Raw genomic sequence first — 18,320 nt, 5'->3', positions numbered from 1 at the left:
TTTTCCCTTGGATAAAACCTAGTAGAACGAGACAGGTGAATGACGCAGCCGTTTTCTCTCGGAGAGGCTTTCGGGCATCTGGTGGCTCCCGGTCGCTGGCACTTACTACTATGACAGGACAGCGGCACAGAAATAGAGCTCCTTGCTCAGGATCCACAGGAATCCGGGAGGTCTGCTTGGATGACGTCACATAAGAAGACCCTTCTGATCTGCTGGGCGGCGAGAACACCATGGAAGGCCCCCATGTAGCACTGCCAAGGCCTCTGCCTCTTTGCGGAGTCTCAGTCAGAAACTGTCTTCAGCCAAGTTAGTGTGAGATGTCCCTTGACTCACCACAAAAGGCAGAAGCTGCACGTTGCAGCCACAGGGGGTCTCCGTTCAAAGCATTGGGTCAAAGTGCTCTTTCGTGGTGAGGTCTGTCCCCTAGTCTCCCCCAGCAGGACGGCAATGACGCAGGGAGTGAGGGACGCCTGTCTCCACCCCTTCTAGGGAACGCTGCCTTTCCTGAGAGACGTGCGGTGTGTTTAGTGTTAGATTTCTCGTATCCCGCTCAGCAGACACATAAGGATTTATATGATTTTTATTTTTTATTGAGGTGAAATTCATGTGGCACATAAGTTGCCATTTGAACATGCACAGTTCAGTGACATGAGCGTATTTGTCATGCATTGCAACTGTTACCACTGTCTTTTTCTAGAACATTCCATCACCCCAAGGAGACCTGTCATCATGAGCAGTCACACCCCAGGCCCTGACAACACGCACCCACTTCCTGTCTGTGGAGGAGCCTGTTCTGGACGTTTCACCTAAATGGAGTCACACGCTGGGTGACCTTGCGTGTCTGGCGTCTGTCACTCCCTGGGCAGTGTCCTCAAGGTCCCTGTACGTTGTGGCAGGTGACAGTCCAGTGTGTGGCAGGCCTCCTTTTGTTTGTCCGTCCATCTGTTGATGGGTAGTTGGGTTGTTTTCACCTTTTGGCGATTGTGAATGTGTCATTCAGGGCTCTCCGGAGATGCAGAACCAACAGGAGAATAGATGTATATGATATTTAGATTAGAGATATATACATAGGAGGTTATTATATATATTAATTATGCATTTATTTTTATGTACTGTACACACTCACACACACACAGATTTATTATAGAGATTGGCTCCCACAGCTGTCGAGGCTGAGAAGTGCCCTGATCAGCTGTCAGCGAGCTGTGGACCCAGGAGGCCGAGTGGTGTAAAGTCTAGTCAAAGTCGGAAGGCAGATGTCCTCGCTCATGAGTCAGGGAAAGAAAGAAAGAGAGAGAGAAAGAGAGAGACAGAGAGAGAGAGAGACAGAGACAGAGACAGAGAGACAGACACACAGAGAGGACGTTCTCCCTCCACCTTTTGTGCTTCCCCCGCCTTCACCTGATTAGACGAGGCCCACCCACCCTGGGGAGGGCAATCTGCGTTACTCACTCCACAGATGCAAATGCTGATGTCTTCCAGAAAGAGCCTCACAGACCCACCCAGGGATAGTGTTCAGCCAGCTGTCTGGCCCCTCCACCCGCATGGCCCTGTGAGGTTGACACACACAATGAGAAGCAACCCTCTCAGGGAACGGAGCCGCTGTGAGCACGCCGGTACAAGTGTCTGTTTGCACACCTGATTTGCATTCCCCCAGGTCCACAGCTGGCAGTGGCCTTGCGGGCTCAGGGGGTCACTCCGCGTTGAGCATTCTGGGGAGTCCTCAAGCTTCTTCTCCCAGGGGAGCTGAGTCTAGGTGTGGCAAAGACTTTGAATGAGCACCGATTTTTCCTTTAGCTACAAACCCCAAATATTGTCCTGGCCGGAAGGTCTAAAGACCGGCTCCCTAGTCCCACTGATTCCCAAACAGCACAGAGCCCAGGACCCTCTGTTTTACTCCACTTGCTCCCACGATGACCTCAATGCTTTCTACACGTCTCTTTCTGTGGTCTCTGCTGGCCAAATGCATCCACACGACACTACACACGAGGGCATCTGGTCTTCCCAAATTATTCCCCACCCCCACTTCACATTGCAAATTCCCAGCGTGCGTTTGTGGGGGGTGACGGTTTGAGACTACACACCTGAAAATGCAAAGAAAGATCAAATTAACAGGCCTGTTCATGTAAGGTTGCTACACATTCTTTGTTATTATTGTAGGGGTGTGTTATAGGCTATGCTGGGTCCCCTCAAAACCATGGGCTGATGCACTGACCCTCAGGACCTCAGGATGGGGCTGTATTAGGAGATGGGTCTGTAAAGAGGGGACTAAGGTGACATGAGGTCACTAGGGTGGGCCGTGATCCAATAGGACTGTGTCCTTATAAGTAGAGATGAGGACACAGACACACACAGAGGGACGGCCCTGTGAGGACACGGGGAGCAGACGGCCGTCCACACACCCAGGAGAGAGGCCTCAGGGGGACCCGCCTTGGGACACCTGGGTCTCAAACTCCAGCCTCCAGGACTGGGAGACATACATGTGTGTTCTTTCAGCCGCCCAGGCTGGGGTCCTTTGTCACAGTGGCCCATGCAGAGTAACAATCGGCGTCATAATTTTAATTGAGGGTGTGTGCAAACAATGGCTGAGGCTGGGCCCTCCCAGGGTCGGTGATCTGTGTCGAGTGTGAGCATGATTTCTTCCCACATGCATATAACATGCCCATTGTGTCCCTAACTATAACAAGAATATGATTACATATACGCACGCAGCAAAATCCAGGCAGTAACGGGGGACATATGACATTCTGGGGAAGGGTTTCCTGGCTCGGTTTTCTCATCTGTATCATCAAAGTGTCGATGAATAATAAATGGGGACTTTTGAAATACCCAGTGTAAGCAAGTTATTGGATTCCCTGCCTCTTTGTCCCTCCTCGAACCCCGGGTAGGAATGCAGTAAATGAGAGAGACAGAGACAGAGACAGAGACAGAGAGAGAGAAGCGTGGCTGATGTGACAATGTGCCCCTTCCACTTGTCTCCCTCCCTTACTCTGCCGTGTGGACATGTGGTCGGGAAGGAAAACGCTAACTCCCCCCAATGCTTCACAGTTACACTCAAATTACAAAAGTCACTTGATTAAAGGGTTAGCCCCGTTTAAAGGGGACTTGAAAGCAACCACAGGGCAATTGAAAATGTCACACACCTCAAACCTGGCAAAGTCTGAAGTGACCCCCTCCTCCCCTCCCCGGTCACCTGGCCCCACGTGACGGGCAGGGGTGGCTGTTACCCTGCCCCCCCGGCTACAGACGCTGCGGCCTCTTTGGTGGGTCCCTGTGGAAGTGACCTCTTGGTGGCCTCGCGCACCCCCAGCCCCAAGCCTGCCCCCCCCTTTCCTTATTCCTATGGAAATGAGCGAAGAGCAGAGCAGAGGGCAGCCCCTGCGATGGCTGCAATCGCGTTTGGTTGCAGGAATCGCTGTCTGGCCTTGTAATCGCTTGCATACGACCCCCAAAGCCCCGTGCGGCCCCACATCACAGAGGCAGCCTGCAGCCTGCACCTGCCCTTGCACAGGTGGCCGTCTGCGTGTGCCGTCCTCCGGCTCCTTGGCGGGAGTCTGCCCCGTGGATCCCTAACTGCCCTCGCACACGTCCACCCACAGGCACACTTACACTCACCAAGGCCTTCCCTGCCCTTAGCGGTCACCCCGCGTGTGGGACCCTCGTGCAGCGGGTGGGTGGGCTTTGTGCGTTTCTTTCCTCCCCTTCCTTTGTCTCCCACGGCTTTGCTCGCTCGGGGTCAGGTCCAAGCAGTGAGCTGCCTGGCCTCACTCAGCTCTTTTCCTCACCCTCCTCTGGCTCACGGCTCAGTGGACGGTGGGCTGACCGCTGGGAAGGGCAGAGGACCCAGGAAGAGGGGGGCGAGGCATCGCAGCATTGGGGGTACAGGGCAAGGGCCGGGGGAAGGGGCGGCGTGGGGCTGGGGAGGGAAGGAGAAAGGGATCCTGGAACGTTCCAGAAAAACAAAGCAGCCAGCAGACAGTGGGGTGGGGACGCGGGAAGGAGGAAGAGAGAGGGCTGGAACCTTACACCAAACGCCCTCTGTGCTTGCGGCCAAGCATGGGTCACAGGTTCCACGTGGAGGCAGCGTTTTCCTTCTTCTGGAAGGTTCCATGGACACATGGACATTCCCCTCCCAGACCCACATCTGTGACCCCAGCCACAGGCACATAGCAGACCCCGAGGACCCACCCCACATGCGACATTTGCCGGACTCACAGTGGTCTCCCATTTTCTCGTGTGGGACACGTCGCTTCCTGTATCTGAGGACGTGCCTGGCCCCTCCCGATGGAGACACACGGCAGAAACTTGCTGGCAAACACACCTCCAATTGCTCTTTCTGTCCTCGGGTCTTCTGCCCACTCCCCACAGAGCCTGCTGGCACCGCTTCCCAAAGTAAATGCACACAACGGACAAAAGACGGAATCAGAAGTGGCTTCCTGGAGGAGGTGACTCAGCGTCATGGCTGTGAGTCTTGCCGTCCCTCCCCTCTGTGTGATCAGCGAGGGTCCTGCTGCCTGGCCTCAGATCCCACGGACCACAGACCCACAGCTCTGAGCTTCTCAGGGATGGCACACCCGACTCTCCGTGTGCCCCCAATTCCAGTGTCCCTCCTCTACCCGATCTGTGACATGCTAAGCTGTCGGGCGCTGAGACTCACTGGCGAGGACGTCTTCTCAAAGGCCTGTAAGCTCGCTGCCCTTCATGTGTTTTTTTTTAGGGCCATTTACAACGTGCCGAGCGTTGCAAGTGCATTTTTGGTGAGAGTTTCCAGTGCTGGCGTGCGGGGGTCAGGAAGGCAGTGGGCCCCCCCAAAAGACGGAGTCCCCACCCAGTGACAGATGGCATTTAGTGTGCAGAGCCTCACTTTCCGACACGTGACAGGAGGAAGCCAGAGGCCTTTTCACAGGCTCCCAGCGGCATCCACAGCTTGGACGTGTTGCCAACCGGTAGAGACACAGCACCATGGACTCAGACGGGGTGGGTGGCCTTTATATTAAACGAAAAGAGAAAAAGGAAAAAATAGTTGTGCTGAAGGGACTTGTATGTGTGTCCGGGTGGCAACCAACTACGCAGCGGCCGGCGCCTATGGCTCACGTGCTTCTCCTGGGGCCGCCTCCCTCCCGCTGCCCAGGTCCCCTTTTCTCGGTTCCCATTTGGGCTGCGTTGCACCTGCCGGTCTCAGTGTCAAACCACGACCTCTGTCTGCTCAGCCTGTCCCACGAGAGCGACCTGTGCTGAGACGAACAAGACCTTACGGGAGACGAATTTGGAAGTTGCCATGTCCTGTCTCCTCTTGTAGGTTCTTAGCAACCCAAGTTTTCCACATTTTGCTTGAATGCTAAAAAAAAAAAAAGAAAAAGAAAAAAGAAAAAAAGAATGCAGCCCCACTAGACTAGGCGTTTAATGAAAACAGAGCTGGGAGAGGCAGCTCTGCGCAGGCAACGTGCTAATCGGGGCCAGATGGCCCCACACGACCCAAACCCTTTTTCTTATTACCACGAAACGGGACCCACAAAAGCACTCTGTAACTCGCCTCATAAGGACTTAATTTCGCTCGGCCGACGCGGGGCCGTTAAATGTGCTTAGAGTGGGGATCACAGGGAAACAGGCATGGTGTTGTCCGTGAGGCCGCACCACCGGGCTGCAGCCACTGGGGCCCTGACCCCACCTGCACCACCGGCCTGCAAAGGTCAGGGAACGGAGGAGGCAGGACCAGCACCGTCCCACCAGCCGCCCCGTCCGTCCGAACAAACAGCAAGCCCCAAACCAGCTCTGACCACCAGAGGCCCCGCTGGACGTCTGGACGCGGGCAGCGCGGGCTCCCCGAGCGTCCCTTCACGACAGCACCCGGCACCAGCGGCAGAAGGAAGCCCCATCCCAGACGTCAGCACTGCTTTGGGCAAACCAGCGTCTCCACCACTACACACGCGTTTTCCCTTCCCCAGTGTGAGCCGGAAACCAGGCCCCCTGGGAGGGGGTTCAACTCCCAACCACCATCCTCCCACCTCACCCCGTGTTCTGGAAGCGCCCCAGTCACCCCCAGCCCCCGTTCACTGACACACAAAGTGCTCCTGGAACGGGAGGTTTCTGAGCAGAGACGTGGGAGGGGTGCTGAGGCCGAAGGGTGTGGGGTACAGACAGCTGGGTCCCCGAGAAGGACAGACCTGGGAGAGGCCGGTGTCGGTCCCCCACCTGCCAAGACCAGATGGGGACCCAGGATGCAAGAGGTGGGGGACCTGCGTCTCGGTTACTCGTGCAGCCCCTGGGTGGTGGGGGCTTGAGTCAGCGCCAGTGAACGACAGCTGTAGCACAGGCAGGGACGTGCCCCTGGGTGTCCAGGAGCCACACATGGCCCTGTGCCCTGCGTGTGGGGCCCTGAGGGGCCACCGCGGTGCCACAGCGAAGCAGGACAGCGGCCTCCCAGCAGCCAGGGTCTGCGGTGTTATCACAGATGGACGCACGTAACCACACGTCACCATTTCGAAGTGCACAACGCAGGGGCACGTAGCCTGTTCACATTGTTGTGCAACCGCCTCCTCTGTCTGGTTCCAGAACATTCCATGTCCCCAACAGGAAACGCTGTCCCCATGAGCTGTCACTCCCCTTGTCCCTCCCACAGCCCCTGGCAACACCCACCCACTTCCTGTCTGTGGACGAGCCTGTTCTGGACGTTTCACGTAAATGGAGTCACACACGGGGTGGCCTTGGGTGTCTGGCGTCTGTCACTCCCTGGGCATCATGTCCTCAAGGTCCCTGCAGATGGTGGTGAGGGTCAGCACCTCCCTCCTTTTCAGGGCTGTGTAATATTCCACAGTGTGGACACACCACGTTTTGTCTATCTGTTCATCCACTGGTGGTTGTGTCCGCCTGTTGGCAAAGGTGAGCCGCGCTGCTGTGAATTCTTTGGGGGCACAGACCTAAAAGACGAATTGCTGACCACACAGAAATTCTCTCTCACTTTTTAAGGAACTGCCATAAGATTTGCTCACGGACCGTGACACTGGACGTGCCCTCCGCCCGTGCCCAGGGTTCTGATTTCTCCACCTCCTCACCAGCGCTTGTTAGTTTTGCATTTTGTATTTGTTCACTTGTCTGTTCTTTGACTGTAGCCATCCCAGCAGGTGGAGACGGACGGCTCTAAGCCATTGTTTACTGGGAGCGGGCAAGTGACATCGGGTCCGGTTTCCATTTATGGGGGTGGCCACGCTGTCAGAAGGCAGCGGTGCCCAAATAAGTGAGCTGGAGAATTGCAGGTCTTTCTGACGAATGACTTGAGCGATGAGAAGGTGGCAGCCACGCAAAGCTCTAGAGGGAGAGCATTCCCAGCTGCACGTGCAGCCCCAGTGCAGGAAAAGGCTGCAGAGCAAACTCAGAGACGGCAGCCACGCACGTGGAGAACGACCACCGTCTCACAGAGCTCCACCAGAGTGGCACGCAGCCTCTGTGCTGGAGCCGCACCCCACCCACCCTTGCACACTCATGCATCTCCCTCTCTCCACCCCCCACGCCATCACTGCTTCCCCACTGCAGTGAGTGGTCAGGATGGAGGCAAGCCCAGCTGGCTGCGGTTTGCAGGCAGGACGCTGAGCAAGCCAGGGGTGCGGCTGCAGCACCAGGCACCATCTGGCAACCAGCTCTGCACACCTGGGCAAAGGTAAGGCCTTCCAGTGGCTGAAACACTCAACAGGAAATGGAGGCCGAGTGCCAAACGACAGCTCCCAGAAAGGGAAAGGCAAGTGATTTCAACGTGTGGAAAGACGCTTCCCTTCGCTCGTGAGATGACACGTGGAAATGACATGCAGACAAGAACGAGGTGGGGAGGGATGGAGCAAGGTGGTGAAATGATGCCACGTGTTCAAGCTGGAGCTGGGTCCCTGGGGTCTCGTCGGATGGTGTTTATGGGTGAAGTTTTTCATAATAAAGATGCTTAAAAAAAAAAATGCACCGAGAACCACATTCCACCAACCAGAGTCGGGTAAATCCAAAAGATCAATAACGTTGTCTGGTGGTGACACTGTGGGGGTGGGCAGGGTGGTTTGTGGCCCCGTGTGGTTGGAGAAGGTGCAAGGCGCACACCCCATGCGTGCCCCTCGCTGCTCTGACGGAAACTACAGTGCATCTCCCCGTCGGCCAGCAGTCCCCCCGGCACGTGGATTCTTCCCGCGTGCATTTACAAACGTGAACGTCGAATGCCCAGCCCACGCCATTCGTGACAACATTGTATGAACAAAGGGTCAGCCGTCCTCCAAAGCTCTGTGCATACCTGACCCGTTGCACGTGTCACGGAAATTTTAATCCCGTTTCCCTCCAGGGGACCCCCAAGCTCACCGCACGTAAGAACGTTTAACCCACTTTGTGAACTTTTAATCCACAACACACTGTACCCAGTTTGCATATACAATGACTGTATTTTAACAAACACAAACAGCTGTGCAATCATTATCACCATCAAGGTATGGGATCCTCTCTCTAACCACCCCCCAGACACCCCCCCACACACACAATTTCCTTAATCCACTTTGCAGTCAATCTCCTCAACCCAACCCAGGCAACCACCAATGTGCCATCTGTCCCCCCATATTAGTTGGTATTTTCTAGAGTTTTATAGAAATGGAATCACGTACTACATACGTATAGTTGTGTTCTTGTCGGGTTTCTTCCACTCAGTATCATTATCCTCATATTCGTTTGTGTTTTTGTGTGTACGAACCATTATTCCTCGTTATGGCCGAGCAGTATTTGACTGAACGGGTAGAACTCAAGTTGTGTATCCATCCACCCCCGATGGACCTTTCGGCTCTTTCCAGTTTTTAGTCTAAGCAGAGCTGCTATGAATATTCACGTACGTGTCATTGAATGGACGTGCATTTCCTTTTCTCTTGGGCAAATATCTAGCAGAACAAAAACCTAGTCGTGAAGCAACTAGAGCACAGGACGTACATTTAACGATGAGAAACGGTCCAAGTCTTTCCTGAAGTGGCCGCCATTTGGCATTTCCAGCCAGCCACTTCCTGCCAACACTTGCTATGATCAATGCTGTTAATTTTAGCCACTATTATGACCAGATATGTGCTTTTAAGCTATGATTTACACACAACGTGTTTTATTTGTTATATACTTGTTATACTATTAGCTATATACTGTTAGACTGCGGTGGCAGCTGGTTGTGGCATTTCCCTCATGACTAATGACGCTGAGCGGCCTTCCACGTGCTCATGCACCATCCATGCATCTTTGATGAAGAATCTTCTCACACCTATTGTGTGTTTGTTGCCAGTATTGTCTCTCAGGTGACTTCTGAAGACCAAAGTTTCATTTTTGGATAAAATCAAATTTATCGTTCTTTTTTTTTTTTTTAAAGTGGTTGTGCCGTCCGTATCCCATCTAAGAAATCATTGCCTATGCCAGGGTCACAAATAGTTTCTCCCCACACCCTTTCTGGTAGTTCTGTGCTTTTAGTTAATACAGTTACATCTATGAGTCATTTTGGGTTGATTTGGGGTCTGGCGTGAGGTAAGAATGCAGGTTCATTTTAAAAAAATATACAGTTATTCCGGTACCATTGGTGGAAAACATTATTGCAATGAATTTTCACAACTATTCCCTCAGCTGTGATTTTTTTCAGCCCTAATTCACAGTTTAAAGAAGAGTAAGGAGTTTCAAAGGCGTTACCGTGTTTCCCCCACAACAAGACCCGGCCAGACCATCAGCTCTAATGCGTCTTTTGCAGCAAAAATTAATATAAGACCCAGTATTATTTTAATATAACATAAGACTGGGAATATAATATGATACAATAATGTGATATAATGCTAGGTCTTATTTTAATATAACACTGGGTACATAATACAATATAATATAATACTGGGTCTTAGATATTATGATATAAAACTGTGTCTTATTTTAATATAATATAATACCGGGTCTTATATAAATTTTTGCTCTAAAAGACGCATTAGAGCTGATGGTCCGGCTAGGTCTTATTTTCGGGGAAACACGGTACGTGCTCATCCTGGGTCCCACCTCTAAGACATGGCAGAGGGAAGAGATTTAGGTAGAAGTGTTGGACCCTCAGGTCCAGAAGGACGTCGTGAAGAAGATGGGATCGGGGGGGAAGTGGGTGGCGGTGAACAGACAGAGCAGCAGGAAGGGCATTGCAAGTGACAGGAACAGCGTAAGAGAAGGCACAGAGGTCACATATGAAAGACGGGTGTCCAGGGCAGAGAGCAGGCCAGCGGCACGGGTGGGGGGTGACCGAGGCTGCAGGAAGAGAGGTGGTCAGTGAGAAACACCACCCATGCTTTGCTGGGACACACCCCCATAGTCTTTGGATTTCTGCCTTCTCATGTATATTCTGATGGTAGGAACTGCCAATTTGTAAAAAAAGAAAAACAAACAAACATTGTCTGCAGAAGAGTTTTAGGAGAACCCCCGGAAGGTAAGGGCTAACCAGCTGCAATGCCATGCAATGCCCCTAGAAGCGATTTGGGACCGAGCCCCGCTGCGTCCACCCCCTGGAAAGCAACAAGACACTCGTTTCAAAACGGATGCCACCCAGGGAAAGTGGGGTGGACCGTGTGCCGTGGGCCCACCCAGCGCCCTCTGCATGAGTGTGGCAAAGCATCACAGGACTCAGAAGAGCGTTTTCTACGGGAAGAGGAAAGTACCCTGAAGACGTGGTTTCCAAAAGACAAAAGGATGGTGAAGAGCCAGAGAAGTGAGCAAATGCATGAGCCTCTGGTAGGTGTACGTGTCATGTGTCTGAGGACCCTCCATACCGTTTTGCAGAGTGGCTGCACCATTTACATTCCCACCCACCGTGCACGAGGGTTCCCTTTTCTCCACAGCCTCCCTGACACCTGTTGTGTGTTCTGTTGACGGCAGCCATCGTGATGGGCGTGAGGTGACATCGCATGGCACTTTGGCTTTGCATATCCCTCGTGATCGCCTTTTGCAAACCTGTCGGCCATCTGTGCGTCTTTGGGAAAATGTCCATTCAGGTCCTCTGCCTATTTTTTCCCCCTAAAAACAGATTATTATTAGTAGCAGCAGTGGTAGGAGTGTTGCTATTGAGTGGTATGAGTTTCTTATATGTTTTGGAAATTAACCCACTGTCAGAAAAGGATGCATCTGGGAGGTGGGGGATGAGTTTAACCTTCCCGTGGCCATCGTTTCACTATTAATTTCACAATTAAGTTCATGAACTTGTTGCAACGATGTTGCTCACCTTTTTTTGATATCAGAGGGATTATTCATGATGAGTTTGTACCAACTGGACAAACAATTAACCAAGTTTACTATTTGGAAGTGCTGAAAAGGCTGCATGAAAAAGTTAGACGACCTGAACTTTTCGCCAACAATTCATGGCTCTTGCATCACGACAATGCACCAGCTCACAGGGCACTGTCTGTGAGGGAGTTTTTAGCCAGTAAACAAATAACTGTATTGGAACACCCTCTATACTCACCTGATCTGGCCCCCGATGACTTCTTTCTTTACCCGAAGAGAAAGGAAATATTGAAAGAAGACATTTTGATGACATTTAGGACATCAAGGGTAATATGACGACAGCTGTGATGGCCATTCCAGAAAAAGTTCCAAAATTGCTTTGAAGGGTGACCAGGCACTGGTGTCGGTGCACAGCTTCCCAAGGGGAGAAACTCTAAGGTGACCGTAGTGACATTCAGCAGTGAGGTGTGTAGCACTTTTTCTAGGATGAACTTACAAACTTAATCGCCCGACCTTGTGTGTACTCACATTGCACACCTTAAACGTACACAACGTTATTTGTCAATTACATATCAATAAAGCTGGGGGGGAAGTCAATGAGGTTACAGAGAAGGTCTAGGAGAACAAAGATCGTTGGGTAGTGTGTCATCTGGTAGGGACATTTTACAGGTATCACCACACAACCCTCAACGTCACCAAGAGAAGGCATCAGGAGAAAAATGTCCCTTTGAGAGACACATCGCTCTCCAGCCAGCCAAGCTGCCAACGAGAGTCAGACGGGGTCCCCTGGGAGGTGGCTGAACTTTGACGCCTTGTCCCCTTGGTGAGAAGGGGCTGGCCCGTGCAGGCCCTCTCACTCTTGCCCCACCACCCTACGATGCCATGAAATCTTTCCTAGCTCCCATTTATCGCATTCTCATAGTTTAGGGCAATTAAATAAAACATTTACAAGCCCTCCATAAAGAATTTAAAAGTCTTGGAATCATGCCGGCGAATTAAGCCGTACTTTCCTTGGCGGGAAAGGCGTGGAAGGGAGGAAATGACTTAATACCGTCCGTGAAACCACCTAGTGAGTTGGCGAGAGCTCCACGAACCTCCAGGGGAGGCTGCAGCTTTTCTGGGGGTTCACCTGGGCTGCTATTGCCGGCCTGGGAAGGATGCACGATGAGCTGCCACCTGGGGCCAGGTGCTTTTCCAAAATGGCGGCAGCCTCCCTGCAACGGGCGGGGGACCCCATTCATGCCACTGTCTGCAACATTGGCCAGGGTCCCAATTCTTTATTAAAAAAAAAAAAATGCCAGTGAAATCAGTGTAAAAAGGGCATCTCACTGTGGTCTTCCTTTACCCATCCAGAACTGTATATAAAAACGCTCACAGCAGCCCTGTTCCAAAATAGTAAATAATCGGATATCCACAGGCAGGAGGGTGGATGGGTTAGTTGTGGGGTTTTCACCCCACGGCATAGCATACAGGCATCTACACGGAAAGGCTTCAGTCAGGCAGTGTGGTCTTTAGTGGTTTCAGTGGGAAGAAGTGAGTGCAGAAAAGTTACATCGGGCATGATATACCCTTTCCATAAACTTAGAAATGACTAAAACAGAGAGATGAGCTTACATTATGTGACAAAGGAAATCGAGGAAATGGGGGACATCGGAATCTGTGTAGGGGGTCACTTTAGGGGCACGGAGATGTGTTTCCATATTTCTCAAAATCCTCACTTTTTTTTTGTCTCCGTGGTGGGTTCACAGGCTGTGTTACAGTGTTAAAGGTAACCCCCAATCAACTGAAAATCCGTGACTACACGACTGTATTGGAGCATTCCACAACCCCTGAAACGTAAACCCAAGATTATATAAGCGCACGCAGAAACAAAGGCACCTGAACCTAGGAGCCCGGCTCCAGTGTGCAGCCCCTGGGGGCGAATGAAAACCACGACCATAGTAAGACGGGCCCTGGCCTTGTGAGGACAAATAAAAATACATCCGCGTGATTCTGACTTCACAAAATCTCTTCATTTTTGCCCAGGACGCGCCATCTCCCTCGGTACCTTGAGCATCTCAGCCCGTGAAAGAGTCCCACATCCACACCTGCAGGCCTTTGCAAATGCCGCTCCCTCTGTGTGAATTCACTTCCCCAAGGATGCCCGGCAAACTTCTATTCATGCTGCAAAACCCCACTCGCCCGACCCCTCCGGACTCACCGTGATCTGCATGCAGAAATCCGGCTGAGCTCTTTCTGCCGTATTTTGCTACTGGCCTGGTCTTGGTCTCCATCCCTGGGGCACAGCTTGCTTCAGGTTCTGTCTCCCACCTGCAGCTTAGTTCCAGGTGCACTGCCGGCTTGGCGGGGTAGGGAGCTTCAGCACACCGATGGGGCATGATTTGACGGGGCTTTACTTCTCCCAGGTGAAGAAGCAGCATCTGAGATGGTTGCTGTCTGCGATGAGTGGACGGTACGTTCAAAAGGAAAAAGGAAGACATTAATAGAAGAAGGAGAGAGTACTTGCAAGGAGTAACTCATGCTCTTGTCTAAAAAAGGAAAAAGCATCTGTGGATGTCGTATGTGCTGCTCCACGTTTCTGGGCAAGGCTGGGAGGGGCCGCAAGACAGAATGTGAGGAGCTTCCATCGTACACGGAGAAGAATGGCCCTGGGGTTTGCAGAAGGAATAAACCACCTCATGCCCAATGAGAAAGGTTTGGTGGGAAGATGGTCTGCGGACCACATAGGCCCAAGAGAACACAAAACTGTGCTTGGTCTGCACGTCTAACAACGTACAGACGGGACATTGGGGGCAAAGAGCCGTGGAGGAAATGCTGCCTCTCAGACTGGTTGGTTTCCTGGTGATGGGACACGACGACTGCTTCGATCTCACCCTCACCGCATTTGCCAACTCGGAGGAAAACACAAGCTACGCGTGCCTTTGCCAAAAGTTCTGCAAACACCTCCCGTCTCCAGCCTGCACCACGCCCTTCCGAAATATTTGGTGATTCTCCAGTGGTCGCAGCCAGACGCGCTTGCTGTCAAGTGTTTTCCCTGTTTCTCCATCTCCCGTCGGTGAACTGAGATTTCTCTAGGAGCCACCCAATGGCACAGAGGCAACTGTCGGGGACCCACCCCCCACTACACCCACCTCTGAAAAAAAAAAGACAAAAAACTTTTCAGACTCTAAATTGGGCAAAAATGAAACAGAGCGTTTCATCTGTGATCCCAGCCTGGCACCTGGTTTCCCTCCCTGACTATGTGAATGTGTCCTTGCAGGAAACGGACCCCTTGAGGAGTTAAGCGTGAGTGTAACTGAAATGTGTTTCAGGTTAGTCTCTATATTGAGTCAGCTGACCCCCCTCCGTGATCCCTCGCTCCGAAATTATAACACAATGCAGCACCAAGGACTTTCAGGCCAGCGTCCTTTTAAAGTTGAAACCCACAGCCACATAAAGCGTTCTCTCGGTACGAAAATAAGGCACTAAAAGTCGCAGTCCAAGCGTATGAAGTCAAACCACACTTTATAAGAGGCAATTGTGGCCCGTTTTGGCTTGCGTTTTGCATTGCATAAGACAAAGTGGAAAAAAAACCTGACGTTTTAGGCCAACTAACAAGGGCGGGGAGTGTTCATTCTCAGAACCCCAGGCCTGGCGGGCGACGAGGTTCTCCACAACCCCTCTCTCTTTTAGTTCCTTTCCCAGAGCGGAAATGCAGTGGGCACACAGCGTTTTGGCGGGATTTGGGGTCAGGTTCGGCTAAACACAGGTGACCCAAAAGGCACCATCTTAACCACTTTCAAGTGAAACAACTCACCGGCATTCAGCATTTTCAAGATGCCGTGCAAACATGACCTCTGTCTAGTTCCCAAATATTGCCACTCCCCACAAAGGGGACCCGTCCCCATGAGCTGTCACTCCCCATGCCCCTCCCCCAATCCCTGACAATCACTCACCCACTTCCTGTCTCTGTGGATTCACCTGTTCTGGACGTTGCACGTAAATGAAGAAAGGCATGAATTCCTCTCGTGCACAAAATTGCTGTTTGCTCTCCTTTCTTGCTCCGGAGCTAAGATCGGCAAACTACTGCCCTCTGACCTGTCCCCTAATGCAACGTCACCAGGACGAGATTCTCTGTCACCATCACGTGCCAAGCGTGTGGGCTCCCAGGCCTGCCTTCTGCACCCCTTTCTGTGCTCAGTGCCCATTTGTGCCAAAGAGCCTCACGCTGGCTAGTTCCCCCCACACTGTGCAGGCCGCTGGCTTTCTCTCCTCCTTGTCACCGTAAGCGCCCAGGGGCCATCTGGTCATAAAAGACGCGTCCTCATCTTGTGTCATCAACCCCCAGAAAACACCAAGTGACACCCTCTGACCCAGGTGACAAACACACACATATTTGTATTGTCACAGATAATGAGGATGAGGTAGATTTGTCACCCAAACACGACTCCTCAGAGCCTGGAAGGAGGTGGTGACCAGGGAGCTTGCAGGGAGAAGCAGCCTGTGGGAGCGTCCTCGGGCGGCCGTCACACAGGGACCCACACTGGGGGGCTTAAAACATGACACACCCATCCTCCCCCAGCCTGGAGACCAGGAGTCTGCCCTCAAGGTGTCCCAGGGCCACGCTCCCTCCGGGGGCCCCCGGGGACGGTCCCTCCTGCCCCTTCCAGCTCCTGGGGGCTCCAGGCATCCCCGGGCTGGTGGCCGCCTCCCTCCCATCTCTGCCTCCGTCTCCACGTGGCGTCTCCTCTGTGTCTGTGTCCCTCCTGTCCTGTCTCTGACGAGGACACTGTCATTGGGTTCAGGCCCCCTGATGCAGGACGACCTCGTCTCAGACCCCTTTGTCACATCTACAAAGATGCCCTTTCCAGACAAAGTCCCGCTCTGAGGTTCCTGGTGGAGGGGACTTTTGGAGAAAGAAGACTCACCCCACGACACAGCGTAACCACGCCTTGGGGCGACCCTGTGGCACGGGTTTCCCACCTTCCTGCCCGTCTTCCCAGCCCGTCAGCTGCCTGCTGTCTGCACCTCCCGTTTCATCTCGCACTGGTTTCTTCTCCTGTGTAAATGACAGTAATCGCGGCCTCAAGATGTGCTCTTCCCTGGGAAAGATGCCTACACGTAGTTTTCAGTGACAGTTGACCTTCAATATTATTTTATGTTAGTCTCAGGTGTGTGGCATCGTGGTTAGACATTTATATAATTTAAGAAGTGGTTCCCCCCCACCTGGCACCACACACACTTATCACCATATTATTGACTCTATTCCCTGTGCTGTGCTTTACGTCCCCGTGACTGTTTTGTAACTGCCAATTGTACTCAACCCCTTCCCCTTTCTCACCCAGCCCCCCAACACCCCTCCCATCGGGCAACCCTCAGTTTGTTCTCTGTATCTATGAGTCGGTTTCTGCCTCGTTTGTTTATTTTGTCCTTAGATTCCACATATAATTTGTCTCTCTCTGTCTGACGTCTCTCACTCAGCATAAAACTCTCTAGGTCCATCCATGTTGTCGCAAATGGTAAGATTTCATTCTTTTTCATGGCTGCGTAATACTCCATTGTATAAATGTACAATTTTTTTTATCCAATTGTCGATTGGTGGACATTTAGGCTGTTTCCATATCTCGGCTGTTGTACGTAATGCTGCAATGAATATTGGGGTGCATATGTCTTTTCAAATTAATGTTTTCAATCTCTTCAGCTAAACACCCAGAAGTACAATTGCCGGGTCATATGGTAGTCGCAGTTTTAATTTTTTGAGATACCTCCGTACTGATTTCCGTAGTGGCTGCACCCATTTGCAATCCCTCCCACAGTGCACGAGGGTTCCCTTTTCCTGGGAGTTTTTTTATTTTATTATTAACGCATGGTCGTTTTTCTCATAGTTTAGGAAAAAGGGTGGACGTGCGTGTTCACACACATGCATTGGTGTGTGTGACCGTGTTGGTCTGGTGGCAACACGCTCATGAGACCCCTGTCATAGTTTATCCTCGCAAAGCGGAATCCACGAGGAACGTTGAAGGGAGCGTGACACAAATCGTGATGGCAAGGCTGGCACCGGACACGGATGCAACCTGGGCACACGGGACCGTCACGCCCTCAGAACCAACTACATGGGAGCGAGAGGCAAATGGATATTTAACTGGGATTGATGCCACGTTCATCCGTTACAGATTCCTTAAGCAGCAGACCGAGGGGTGACAGAGAAGTCAATGCACGACCCAGAGGGGGAAAAAAAAATTCCCATCACGGCGAATCGAAAGGTCATTGGAGAGGTTCAAAACCTGAGTTTATTCAATACTTAAACACACTCCTGAGGACACCAGAGTTAAAAAAAAAAAAAGACTAAGTGAAACAACCCATTTAAAAATCGGTACTGACACTGTTTGAAACCTCGTGTCTCTTTTCTCTCACTCATTCCGACCTCTGTTTTCCTCTTTGCAAAAAAAACGACGTCTCGTGAGCAGGTGTGAGTCTCCCACACGCAGAAAACAAAGAGCAGGATGTACAAGGTGGGGGGACACAGATCCTAAAGCAGCCGGGGATTCTAGAGGAAAGATGCAATTGAAAGCGTTTGGAAGACGGAGCCCAGGGTGGGGAGGGGAGGGGGCCCCCGGGAGCAGATGGCAAGTGTCACGTGGTTACAAACACGTGTTGTGGGGGCGACAGGAAGCCATTGACGACCGGGGTGGACACGGCCCTGGACAGTGTCCCTGCACCCGTGGCCACGTGGGGACGTGCAATCAGCAGATGCTTTAGGACCCGAAATGGTTTTGAGATGCTGCTCACCTGGGATTGAAATGGGAAAACAATGGGCTCTCATTCTAGAAAAGAACACACACACACACACACACACACGTCTTTTTCTTTTAACCGATGGAATAGGGTCCTTGACATGTATTTATAGGGAAGAGCTTTTTCATGGAAATTGTCATATTTTTTATACCTAAAAATAATTCCTATTGCATGTGTTCTTCCTTCTTCACGAGGTGTTGTTATGACACCCAGAAAGCCTGGCCGTGTTTCGTCTTCACGTGGAGCCACGGCGTGAACTTCCGTCACGTGTGTCCTCTCCATGGCACGGATTTACGTCCCTGTTGTACGAATGTCGC

At 51.9% G+C, this 18,320-nt stretch overlaps 1 long non-coding RNA gene across 2 annotated transcripts in view; it reads right to left on the bottom strand.

Annotated features, from left to right (window-relative positions):
* Positions 1 to 551: 551 nt before the first annotated feature.
* The window catches only part of LOC148754545 (uncharacterized), a 134,991-nt gene continuing 117,222 nt past the window's right edge, over positions 552 to 18,320 (bottom strand). Inside the window, exons 2-4 of one of the 2 annotated variants that reach the window (XR_016019957.1) lie at positions 13,430 to 13,665; positions 4,216 to 5,338; positions 552 to 2,084 (exon numbers count right to left, since the gene is read on the bottom strand). This is a non-coding gene — a long non-coding RNA (uncharacterized LOC148754545). Of the gene's footprint in view, positions 2,085 to 4,215; positions 5,339 to 13,429; positions 14,346 to 18,320 lie in introns of those variants that run through there. The other variant, XR_016019956.1, reaches the window with a different exon arrangement.

This window comes from Rhinolophus sinicus, chromosome 18 (genome assembly GCF_057876585.1).
Source record: "Rhinolophus sinicus isolate RSI-liver-muscle chromosome 18, RSI-T2T, whole genome shotgun sequence".
Classification (NCBI taxonomy): domain Eukaryota; kingdom Metazoa; phylum Chordata; class Mammalia; order Chiroptera; family Rhinolophidae; genus Rhinolophus; species Rhinolophus sinicus.
Note: the sequence above shows the minus strand (reverse complement) of the source record. Positions and strands in the feature narration are given on the sequence as shown.